Source organism: Scyliorhinus torazame, chromosome 11 (genome assembly GCF_047496885.1).
Source record: "Scyliorhinus torazame isolate Kashiwa2021f chromosome 11, sScyTor2.1, whole genome shotgun sequence".
Lineage (NCBI taxonomy): Eukaryota > Metazoa > Chordata > Chondrichthyes > Carcharhiniformes > Scyliorhinidae > Scyliorhinus > Scyliorhinus torazame.
In genome coordinates, this window is record NC_092717.1 from 185,909,038 (window position 1) to 185,921,632 (window position 12,595).

Sequence of the window (12,595 nt, forward strand, 5' to 3'; positions counted from 1 at the left end):
TTCACACATGAAGATTATCCTTGGTTTAATCATGCAAAGCTTGTTGGCATGGCTCCAAGTATTAACATGAACCAACTACATCAGATGTTGGGAAATTCCCTTCACTGCACAGGGAAAATCCTTAACACCTTAGTATTCCCACTCCACTGAAAAACCTCAAAACTGGAGGCGTGAATACATGATGTAGAGCGTTTCAGTCTCCATCCTCCACCATTACATTAGCAGTCTTTGCAGAAAAAATAGTTGCATTTCTCCTTTAAAAAGGATGGCTGCCAACAGCATTCCCTATGGGATAGTCTCATTATAGTAAGGAAAAAGCCCATATTTATATACTGTGGCATGGGAGCAGGGCAGTATTTGAGTACTTGCAATTAATGTGCTGGATAGTATATTCCCAGTACTGAAACTCCACTAAAGCATTATCAAAGTTCAATATTTTTAAAGGGGGAGCAAGGGTTGACACGGTGCACATTCTCCACTTGTATTTTTGTTATTTAACCGTTCTTTTGCTCTTCAGTGGGGCTAACTGAGGCTGTTGTGTGCATGAACAACCCTCTCATTTACCTGTTCAATCTTAAGAGATTCTGTACAATTAATGTTCAACTGTGATGGGTATGGCAGTTAAGCCCAATCCTACCTACCCTCCACTGGTGTCAATACATGCATGTTTGCCAGCAGGTCTTACTAAGTAAAATCCTAAGTAATAGGAGAAGGGGAACCCTGCCTGACTGTACCCTTTACCTCAGGGCAATAAGACCAATTATAGTTTTCCTTCATATTTCAAGGTCTGAGATCATTCACCAGTGCCAGATCATAAATTAAACTTTGGTTGTATTAGCTGTGAATAGCTCAGTACTGAGTTGCAATATGTTCCTCGCGAGGGACTGAGGGGTGATGTTTTCCTACCAGATGCTGTATACTGATAATAAAAGAGAGCGCTGTACTCAATTTTTTATTCATTCATAGGATGTCAACATACGATCATATGAATTAGGAGCATGGAGTAGGCCACTTTGTCCTCGAGTCTGCTCCGCCTTTCAATAAGATCATGGCTGATCTGATTGTAACTTCAACCCCACATTCCTTCCGACCCTCAATAACCTTTCACTCCCATGTTGATCAAGAATCTATGATGTTCAGTCTCAAAAATATTCTAAGTCTCCACTTCCATGGGACTCATGACCCTCTTCAGAGAAAAAATCTGCTCTTCTCTGACTTGAATAAGGAACTCCTTATTTTTAAACAGTAACCCCTTGTTTTAAATTCTCCGACAAGAGGAAACATCTTCCCCACAGCTACCCTGTCAATCCCCCCTCTGATCTTAAAGGTTTTGATCAAGTTATCGCTTCGACTTCTAAACTCTAGTGGATACAAACCTAAACTCTCCAACCTTTCTTCATGACACAATTCACATATTCCTGGTATTAGTCTGGTAAACCTTCTTTGAACTGCTTCTAATGCGTTTACATCTTTCCTTCACTAAGAAGACCAATATTGTACACACTACTCCACATGTGGTCTTACAAATGAAACATAACCTGCCTACTATTGTAATCAATTGCCCTCACAAATGATAACATTCTATTAACTTTCCTAATTACTTTCTGGACTTATATATTAGTCTTTTGTGATCCATGCACTAGAACACCTAGATCCCTCTACACCTCAAAGCTCTGCAATCTCTCACCATTTAGATAATAAGCTTTTTTTATTCTTCCTGCCAAAACGGACAATTTCACATTTGCCCACATTATATTCCATTTACCAGATTTTTACCCGCTCAACCAATCTATGTCCCTTTATAGCCTCATTATGTCCTTTTCAGAATTTTCTTTCCTACCTATCTTTGTGCCGTCAGCAAATTTAGCAACCAAACCTTCAGTCCTTCATCCAAGTCATTTATCTCAATTGTAAAACGTTTGAGGCCCCAGCACGATCCCTGTGGCACACCACTTGTCACATCCTGCCAACCATAAAAAGATCAATTTATGCCAACTCTGTTTCTTGTTAGCTTGCCAATCATTGGCAAAGCCAGTATTTGTTGCCTATTTCTACCTACCCTAGGGAAGATGGTAATCAGCCGCCTGCTTGAACAAGTATAGCCCATGTGAGATATATATATATATATATATATATATATATACACTCCCAGTGCTGTTACGGAGAAAGTTCCAGGTTTTTGACGCAGCGACTGAAAAAAGAACAATGACATAGTTCCAAGCTTGAAGGATGTGTAGCCTGAAGAGGAACTTGCTGGTAGAAGTGTTCCTATATGTCTGTTGCCCTTATTCTTCAAGGTCGCAGAGGTCACCGGTTTGGAAGGTGCTGTCGAAGGGGTTTGACGAGTTATTGTAGTGCACTGCGTAGATGGCATACAATGCTTCCATTGTGCACTAATGTTGAAAGGAACGTAGAACATACAGTGCAGAAGGAGGTCATTCGGCCCATCGAGCCTGCACCGATCCACTTAAGCCCTCATTTCCACCCTATCCCTGTAACCCAATAACCCCTCCTAACCTTTTTGGTCACTAAAGGCAATTTATCATGGCCAATCCACCAAACGTGCACATCTTTGGACTGTGGGAGGAAACCAGAGCACACGGAGGAAACCCACGCAGACACGGGGAGAACGTGCAGACTCCGCACAGACAGTGACCCAGCGGGGAATCGAACCTGGGACCCTGGCGCTGTGAAGCCACAGTGCTATCCACTTGTGCTGCTCTTAAAGTGAATGTGTAAGTGCTGGATAGGATGCTGATCAAGCAGGCTGCTTTGCCCTGGGTGGTGTTGAATGGTTGTTGGAGCTACACTCATCCAAGCAAGTGGAGAGTATTCAATTACACTCCTGACTTGTGCCTTTTAAATGGTGAACAGACTTTGGGGAATCAAGACAGGATGTATCCAAGGATGATGGTAGATGCATGCGTCTGAGGATGTTGAGATGTTGCTTGACTGGTCTGTGGGACAACTCTCCCAATTCTGGCAAAGTTCTCAGATGTTCGTGAAGAGCGGTTTGCAGGGTTGACAGGATTGGGTGTGTCTTTTCATTTCCGGTACTGAGGGTCAGCACTTGATGGTTGTCCGTTTTTAAAAAATAAATTTAGAATACCCAATATTTTTCCAATTAAGGGGCAATTTAGCATGACCAATCCACCTAGCCTGCACATCTTTGGGTTGTGGGGGTGAGACCCTCGCTGACACAGGGAGAATGTGCAAACTCCACACGGACAGTGACAGGGGCAGGTTTCGAACCCAGGTTCTCGGCGCCGTGATGCAGCAGTGCTAACCACTACACCACCATGCTGCTCCTATTGGTTGTCTGTTTTATTCATGTATTATATTGCCAGTGATCAGGCCTTTTTAATACAACTTTGTTTTGTTCATAAAATAGTCCTCTTTAAGTGATTTCCTGTAATGTTCTGCAGGTTGAACTGTTCCAATATTAACCTCGTAAATGTACAATTCATACTTCACATGTTGCCAGGAATGTAGCTATTTCCTATCATTGTCTTCGATCTAAGCTGTTTACTTTAACTGGTCCCTCCCGAAGACATTTTCCAGATTACTTAATTAAAAAAACATTCATTTTTGCTGATGTCTCACTGGGTTTGTCTCAGCTTGGCTCATAATATTGTTGATCAAAGTTGCACTCCAGAACTTGAGCGCATCCTCTAGGATGATGATGTCAATGCAGTATTGAGGATTGAGACATAAAACCACCTTGTAACAGTGTTTTTTGCATTAAAGATCCCAAAGCACTATTTCAGAAAGAAAAGAAAGAATTTGCATTTATAGGGAGTGCAACTTATGGATGGACTAAACCGCGTTGTAGCCACTGCAGTACCTTTTTAAAATGTAATCACTTCTAATGTTAGAAAATAGTGCTGAAGATCAGAGAGCTTGTTTGGATCTTGGCCAACACTCATTCCCTTAACTTACAGCCAAAGAAATCAGTTAACTAATCATGTGCTTCGTTGCTGTTTATGGGACCTTGCTATATGCACAATGGCTACCAGAATATTCATTGCACTTCAGATTAATTCATTTTAGGTTAAGCGTGATGCAATGTAACTGAATTGGAAGGTAGCACCAGAAATATAATTTTTTTCCCTAAACATTGACAGTTAAAAGTGGTTTATAAGTGCATGTTACTGTTACATTTCTTGTTATATCACTGCAGTCTACAACATTGTAGTATCTACCACCACTCTGGGTGAAATCAGTGATACCATTAGCCTTCCTGATTACCTGCTGCACCTGTGTGCTAGCTTTCTGTGTTTTGTGCAGAAGTACCCTCATGTAGAGAGCTTCAGTCAGGAATATTGTGCAAGGATGTATCTGAAGCAACACTGCAGGTGGTTCACGCCATTCAGGACAGACAAGTGGTTGATCCTGCCATTGGTCCTGATGTTCACCATTGACAGTGCAGCTGCAGTATGTACGACTTACAGGATCAACTCCCGGCAACTCAGAAAAGTTACATCATCACTCCTGTGACCTCTGTTATTATGAAAGATGAGCATCAAGGTTGTGAGCTATTGGTCTGTCTTTGGCCTGGTCAGATAGCCATGGTGTTGATATAGTTGGTCCAGTTAAGTGGTGAAATCTGCGCACAGGAGCAAGACAGTGGTACAGTGGTATTATCACTGGACAATAATCCAGATACCCAGGGCAAGATACTTGCCGAGCAGGGATGAAACCACGATCAAGAAGGTGGTTCACCCTGGATGAGAAAAAGGGCGGCACAGTGGTTAGCACTGCAGCCTCACCGCACAAGCGACCCGAGTTCAATTCTAGCCTTGGGCCACTGTCCGTGGTTGGAGTTTGCACCTCGCCCTGTGTCTGCGTCGGTTTCCTCCGGGTGTTGCGGTTTCCTCCCACAGTCCAAAGATGTGCAGGTTATTTGGTTTGGCCATGATAAATTGCCCCTTCGTGTCCAGGAATGTGCATGTTAGGTTATGGGCTTGCGGGGATAGGGCAGGGTGGACAGAGGAGTGGACATGGGTCTTTCGAAGGGTTGGTGCAGACCGAATGGCCTCTTTCTGTACCGTAGGGATTCTATGATTCTCTAAGACCTGGAGGCCTAGGTTCCGCGATAGCAGATGGTGAATTTTGAATTCCATAAATATCTGGAATTAAAAGTCTAATGAAGACCATAAAACCAATGTTGATTGTCGTAAAAACCCATCAGGCTCACGAATGTCTTTTAGGGAGGGAAATCTGCCATCCTTACCAGGTGTGGCCTACATGTGACTCCAGCAATGCTCACGCCCCGTCAAATGAATAAACCCCCTCCCCCGCCGCAAGATGTTGGTGATCATTGATGATGGTGAAGGGAAAGTTAATGGACCTTTTATTATTGGAGATAGTGTTTGTGGGACAGAAATGTTACGTGCCAGTTTAATATTCTGCAGTTTGGCACTGGTTGTTTCACTATTGGAGAGGGTGTGAATGGAGCTGAGCAGTGCAAACGCAGGTGAGCAGCCTCAATCTTGTCCGTGAAGGAGGGAGGTCATTGATAAAGCAGTTGAAAAGGTTGGACTGCTTCCTGCATTGATGCTCTTTGTGTTGGGTATGGCACAGTCCTACGGTGGATTTTCCTTTTCATCTCCATTTACCTTTCTTTCACAAGGGCTCCTTGGTACCAAACTCAGTTGAATGTTAGCTTAATATTGAGGCAGCTACTCTTCTCTGACAGCTGGCTCTTGTATCTATGTCTGGATCAAAGTTGTAATGAGTTCTTCAGCCTCACACTTCTGGTATTTGACAGCACCTTCCAAACCCATGACCCCTACCACCTAGAAGGACAATACAAACAACAAAGAACAAAGAAATGTACAGCACAGGAACAGGCCCTTCGGCCCTCCAAGCCCGTGCCGACCATGCTGCCCGACTAAACTACAATCTTCTACACTTCCTGGGTCCGTATCCTTCTATTCCCATCCTATTCATATATTTGTCAAGATGCCCCTTAAATGTCACTATCGTCCCTGCTTCCACCACCTCCTCCGGTAGCGAGTTCCAGGCACCCACTACCCTCTGTGTAAAAAACTTGCCTCGTACATCTACTCTAAACCTTGCCCCTCTCACCTTAAACCTATGCCCCCTAGTAATTGACCCCTCTACCCTGGGGAAAAGCCTCTGACTATCCACTCTGTCTGTGCCCCTCATAATTTTGTATACCTCTATCAGGTCTCCCCTCAACCTCCTTCGTTCCAGTGAGAACAAACCGAGTTTATTCAACCGCTCCTCATAGCTAATGCCCTCCATACCAGGCAACATTCTGGTAAATCTCTTCTGCACCCTCTCTAAAGCCTCCACATCCTTCTGGTAGTGTGGCGACCAGAATTGAACACTATACTCCAAGTGTGGCCTAACTAAGGTTCTATACAGCTGCAACATGACTTGCCAATTCTTATACTCAATGCCCCGGCCAATGAAGGCAAGCATGCCGTATGCCTTCTTGACTACCTTCTCCACCTGTGTTGCCCCTTTCAATGACCTGTGGACCTGTACTCCTAGATCTCTTTGACTTTCAATACTCTTGAGGGTTCTACCATTCACTGTATATTCCCTACCTGCATTAGACCTTCCAAAATGCATTACCTCACATTTGTCCGGATTAAACTCCATCTGCCATCTCTCCGCCCAAGTCTCCAGACAATCTAAATCCTGCTGTATCCTCCGACAGTCCTCATCGCTATCCGCAATTCCACCAACCTTTGTGTCGTCTGCAAACTTACTAATCAGACCAGTTACATTTTCCTCCAAATCATTTATATATACTACAAAGAGCAAAGGTCCCAGCACTGATCCCTGTGGAACATCACTGGTCACAGCCCTCCAATTAGAAAAGCATCCCTCCATTGCTACTCTCTGCCTTCTATGGCCTTGCCAGCTCACCCCTGATCCCGTGTGACTTCACCTTTTGTACTAGTCTACCATGAGGGACCTTGTCAAAGGCCTTACTGAAGTCCATATAGACAACATCTACTGTCCTACCTGCATCAATCATCTTAGTGACCTCCTCGAAAAACTCTATCAAGTTAGTGAGACACGACCTCCCCTTCACAAAACCGTGCTGCCTCTCACTAATACGGCCATTTGCTTCCAAATGGGAGTAGATCCTGTCTCGAAGAATTCTCTCCAGTAATTTCCCTACCACTGAAGTAAGGCTCACCGGCCTGTAGTTCCCGGGATTATCCTTGCTACCCTTCTTAAACAGAGGAACAACATTGGCTATTCTCCAGTCCTCCGGGACATCCCCTGAAGACAGCGAGGATCCAAAGATTTCTGTCAGGCCTCAGCAATTTCCTCTCCAGCCTCCTTCAGTATTCTGGGGTAGATCCCATCAGGCCCTGGGGACTTATCTACCTTAATATTTTTTTCAGACACCCAACACCTCGTCTTTTTGGATCACAATGTGACCCAGGCTATCTACACACCCTGCTCCAGACTCAACATCTACCAATTCCTTCTCTTTGGTGAATACTGATGCAAAGTATTCATTTAGTACCTCGCCCATTTCCTCTGGCTCCACACATAGATTCCCTTGCCTATCCTTCAGTGGGCCAACCCTTTCCCTGGCTACCCTCTTGTTTTTTATGTACGTGTAAAAAGCCTTGGGATTTTCCTTAACCCTATTTGCCAATGACTTTTCGTGACCCCTTCTAGCCCTCCTGACTCCTTGCTTAAGTTCCTTCCTACTTTCCTTATATTCCACGCAGGCTTCGTCTATTCCAAGCCTTTTAGCCCTGACAAATGCCTCCTTTTTCTTTTTGACGAGGCCTACAATATCACTCGTCATCCAAGGTTCCCGAAAATTGCCATATTTATCTTTCTTCCTCACAGGAACATGCCGGTCCTGTATTCCTTTCAACTGCCACTTGAAAGCCTCCCACATGTCAGATGTTGATTTGCCCTCAAACATCCGCCCCCAATCTATGTTCTTCAGTTCCCGCCTAATATTGTTATAATTAGCCTTCCCCTAATTTAGCACATTCATCCTCGGACCACTCTTATCCTTGTCCACCAGTACTTAAAAACTTACTGAATTGTGGTCACTGTTACCGAAATGCTCCCCTAGAGGAGACGCACAGTTAATTGCAAGTTTCCCAAAGCCACAGTCCATTCTGAGTTGGAACTATATTGTGATTCCTTCATTGTAACTCGGTTAAAATCCTGGAACTTCATTCCGAACAGCACTTTAGGCGTACCTACTCCACACAGACTGCAGTGGTTCAAGAAGCTGACCCACCGCCAAATCCTTGGGGGCAATTGGGGGTAAGCAACAAATATTGGTCTGAACAGTGACACACAAACCCCATGAAAGTATGCTTTTAAAAAATGTCCCGTTTCAGTTGCTAGATCTGTCCTTCATCATTCCCGCTAGGCGTGATGACGGTCACATAACAAAAGAGGACGCCTCCATGGTGGAGTCAAATTATCTTCACAGGAACTGAATAGTGATCACTTCTAACTACTATTGTGGATAGATATGCCACAATGAAGATAAAGGTGAGGCCAAATTTGTTCTTGGACCACCTGGCACAAGTTCAATCTGACAGCTATATCCACAAAAAAGCAGGACCTGGCCAACTACTACCCCATCAGTGGAACCTTGATCATCAGCAAAGCAATGGAAGGAGCCATCAATAATGCTATCAAGGGGCACTTGCTTAGCAATGGCCTGCTCACTGACGCTCAGATTGGGCTCTGCCAGGGCTACTCAGCCCCGGATTTCATTCTTGTCTTGGTTCAAACATGTACAAAAGAGCAAAATTCTAGAGGTGAGAGTTACTGCCCTTGACATAATCTTTATTAATGTCACAAGTAGGTTTATATTAACACTGCAATGAAGTTACTGTGAAAATTCCCTAGAGGCCACATTCCGGCGCCTGTTCGGGTACACTAAGGGAGAATTCTTAGTCTTTCGGGACTTGTGGGAGGAAACGGGAGCACCCGGAGGAAACCCACGCAGACACAGAGAGAATGTGCAGACTCCGCACAGACAGTGGCCCAAGCTGGGAATCGAACTCGGGTCCCTGCCGCTGTGAAGCAACAGTTCTAACCACAATGCTACCGTGCCACCTGACTGAATATGGCATAAAGGAGCCCCATCAAAACTGAAGTCACTGGGAATGATGGAAATCTCCCCACTGCTTGGAACAACATCTAGCACAATGGAAGATAGTTGTGGTTGTTGGATGGCGATCATCTCCATCCAAGGGCAATGCTGCAGGAGTTCCTCAAAGTTGTGTTTGAGACTGAACCATCTTTAACTGCTTCATCAGTGACTTTCCCATGACCATTGGGAACCGTATTCAACAAATGGGGATCTTTTTGCTGATCCCCAACATTAAGTACCATTTGTAAATCCTCAGGTACTGATGCTGTAAGCCTGGATGACATTCATGCTTGGGCTGGTAAGTGAGGAATCACATTTATGCCACACATGTGCGAGGCAATGACCAACAAGAGAGAATCTCATGATCTTCCCTTGACATTCAATGGCATTACCATTGCAAAATCCCGCACTATCAGCATGCTTGGGGTAGGGAAAAAGAAGAGGAGTAGGAGTGTTACCCTTGACCGGAAACAACTGACCTGACCAGCCACATAATTAATGTCTCCAAGAGCAGGTCAGAGCCCCTGAATTCTGCAGTGAGTACCTCCTCTCCTGACTCCCCAAACCCTAACCACACAAAGGCGGAAGACAGGAGTGTGATGGAACACTTTCCACTTGCCTGGATGAATGCAGCTCCAACAACAGTCGAAGTTCAACACCATCCACTGTAAAGAGGCACACTTGATTGGCATCCCAACCACCACCTTCAGCAAGTGTCCCCATCACCACTGACACAGAGTGACAGCAGTGTGTACCATCTAGATACTGCAGCAACCTAGCAAGGTTACTTGAATAACCTTCCAAACCCATCACCTCTACCACCTAGAAGGATAAGAGCAGCAGAGTTCCCCTCCAACCCTCACACCATATTGACTTGGAACTATTTCCATAAGACATAGGAGCAGAAGTAGGCCACTCGGCCCATTGAGTCTGATCTGATATCCTCAACTCCCGCTTTCCCGCCTTATCCCCAAACCCTTGATTTATTGAGAAAAATGTGTCCATATCCGCCTGGAAAATACTTAACCCAGCCTTTACAGCTCTCTGCGGTAAAGAATTCCACAGATTCACTACCCTCTGAAAGAAGAAATTCTTCCTCATCACTGCCTTAAATGGGTAACCTCTTACTCTGAGATTATGAAAATGAATGAAAAATGAAAATTGCTCATTGTCACAAGTAGGCTTCCAATGAAGTTACTGTGAAAAGCCCCTAGTCGCCACATTCCAGTGCCTGTTCGGGGAGGCTGGTACGGAATTGAACCCGAGCTGCTGGCCTGCCCTGGTCTGCTTTAAAAGCCAGCTATTTAGCCCACTGTGCTAAACCAGCCTCTTATTAATAGCTTATTGTCACAAGTAGGCTTCAATGAAGTTACTCTGAAAAGCCCCTAGTCGCCACATTCCGGCGCCTGTTCGGGGAGGCCGGTACAGGAATTGAACCCGCGCTGCTGGTCATGTTCTACATTACAAGCTGTTTCTCTGGACTGCTTCCAATGCCAGTATATAAAGGGACCAAAATTGGTCACAGTGTTCCTGGTATGGTCAAACCCGTGCCTTGTATAGTTTTAGCAGGACTTCCCTTTTTTACACTCCATTCCCTTTGAAATAAAGGCCAACATTCTATTTGTCTTCCCAATTATCTGCTGAACTTGCAAGCTAGCTTTTTGTGATTTCTGCACAAGGACCTCTAACTCCCTTTGTGCTGCAGTTTTCTGCAGTCTTTTTCCATTTAAATAATATTCAGCTCCTTTACTCTTTGGTTTTTTGTATGGAAGGCTGTGACGAGTGGTGTTCCGCAGGGATCAGTACTGGGACCTTTGTTGTTCGTCGTATTTATAAATGATTTGGAGTAAAATATAGCTGGTCTGGTTAGTAAGTTTGCAGAGTGAAGAGGATTGTCAGAGGATACAGCAGGATATAGATTGGTTAAAGATTTGGGCGGAGAAATGGGAGATGGAGTTTAATCCGGACAAATGTGAGGTAATGCATTTTGGAAGGTCTAATACAGGTGGGAATTGTACAGTAAATGGCAGAACCCTTAAAGAGTATTTATAGGCCGAGAGATCTATTCATACAGGTCCACAGATCACCAAAAGTGGCAATGCAGGTGGATAAGTTGGTCAAGGCTTGCAGCATGCTTGCCTTCATCAGTCGAGACATTGAGTATAAACATTGGCAAGTCATGCTGCAGCTGTAACAGAACCTTTGTTAGGCCAGACCACATTTGGAATATTGCGTACAATTCTGGTCACCACACTAACACAAGGATGTGGATTTTTTGGAGAGGGTTCAGAAGAGGTTTACCAGGATGTTGCTTGGTTTGGAGGGTATTAGCTATGAGGAGAGATTGGATGAACTCCGATTGTTTTCATTGGAACGACAGAGGTTGAGGGGCGACCTGATAGAAGTTTGCAAAATTGAGTGGTATGGACAACGTGGATTGTCAGATGCTTTTTCCCAGGGTAAAAAAGTCAATTACCAGGGTTCATAGGTTTAAGGTGCAAGGTGGAAAGTTTAGAGGAGATAACGGTAGCACAAGTGGATAGCACTGTGACTTCACAGCGCCACGGTTCCAGGTTCGATTCCCTGCTGGGTCACTGTCTGTGCGGAGTCTGCACGTTCTCCCCGTGTCTGCGTGGGTTTCCTCCGGTGCTCCGGTTTCCTCCCACAGTCCAAAGACGTGCGGGTTAGGTGGATTGGCCATGATAAATTGTCCTTCGTGACCAAAAAGGATGGGAGGGGTTATTGGGTTACGGGGACAGGGTGGAAGTGAGGGCTTAAATGGGTCGGTGCAGACTCGATGGGCCGAATGGCCTCCTCCTGCACTGTATGTTCTATGTACGAGGCAGTTTTGTTTTTACACAGGGGGTGGTGAGTGCGTGGAATGCATGCCGGGGGAGGTGGTGGAAGCAGATATGATAGCGGCATTTAAGAGGCATCTTAACAAATACATGAATAGGATGGGAATAGAGGGATACGGACCTCGGAAGTGCAGAGGATTTTAGTTCAGACAGGCATCATGATTGATGCTGGCTTTGAGGGCCGAAGGGCCTGTTGCTGTCCTTTGTTCCTTCCAATGTGTATAACTTCACATTTTTCTACAGTATATGTCATCTGCCAAGTTTCTGCCCACTCACCTAACCTGTCTATATATAGACTCTTTGTATCATCTTCACCAATTGCCTTCCCACCTATTTTTTAAAATATATTTTTATTAAGGCATTTTGTATATACATTGAACATAACCAAAACCAAAATGAGAACAGGAAACTCATAACAAACAAAGAAATAACACCCAAGAGCCCCACCCTCTCTGCCATTCCCTCCGCCCATCCTGCCTCCCCCATTTAAACCTATCCACCGCTCCTCTTAAGGCGAACTTAACCTTTTCAGGCCAAAAGAACTCTGCCAGGCTGCTCACCCACACTCGGCAGATCTGAGTCCCCCCCCCCCCCTCCCATTCCAACAAGA

At 44.8% G+C, this 12,595-nt stretch overlaps 1 protein-coding gene across 1 annotated transcript in view; it reads left to right on the forward strand.

Moving 5' to 3' along the window:
* The window catches only part of ccdc12 (coiled-coil domain containing 12), a 109,738-nt gene that overhangs the window by 52,118 nt on the left and 45,025 nt on the right, over nucleotides 1-12,595 (forward strand). The window lies entirely within an intron of this gene.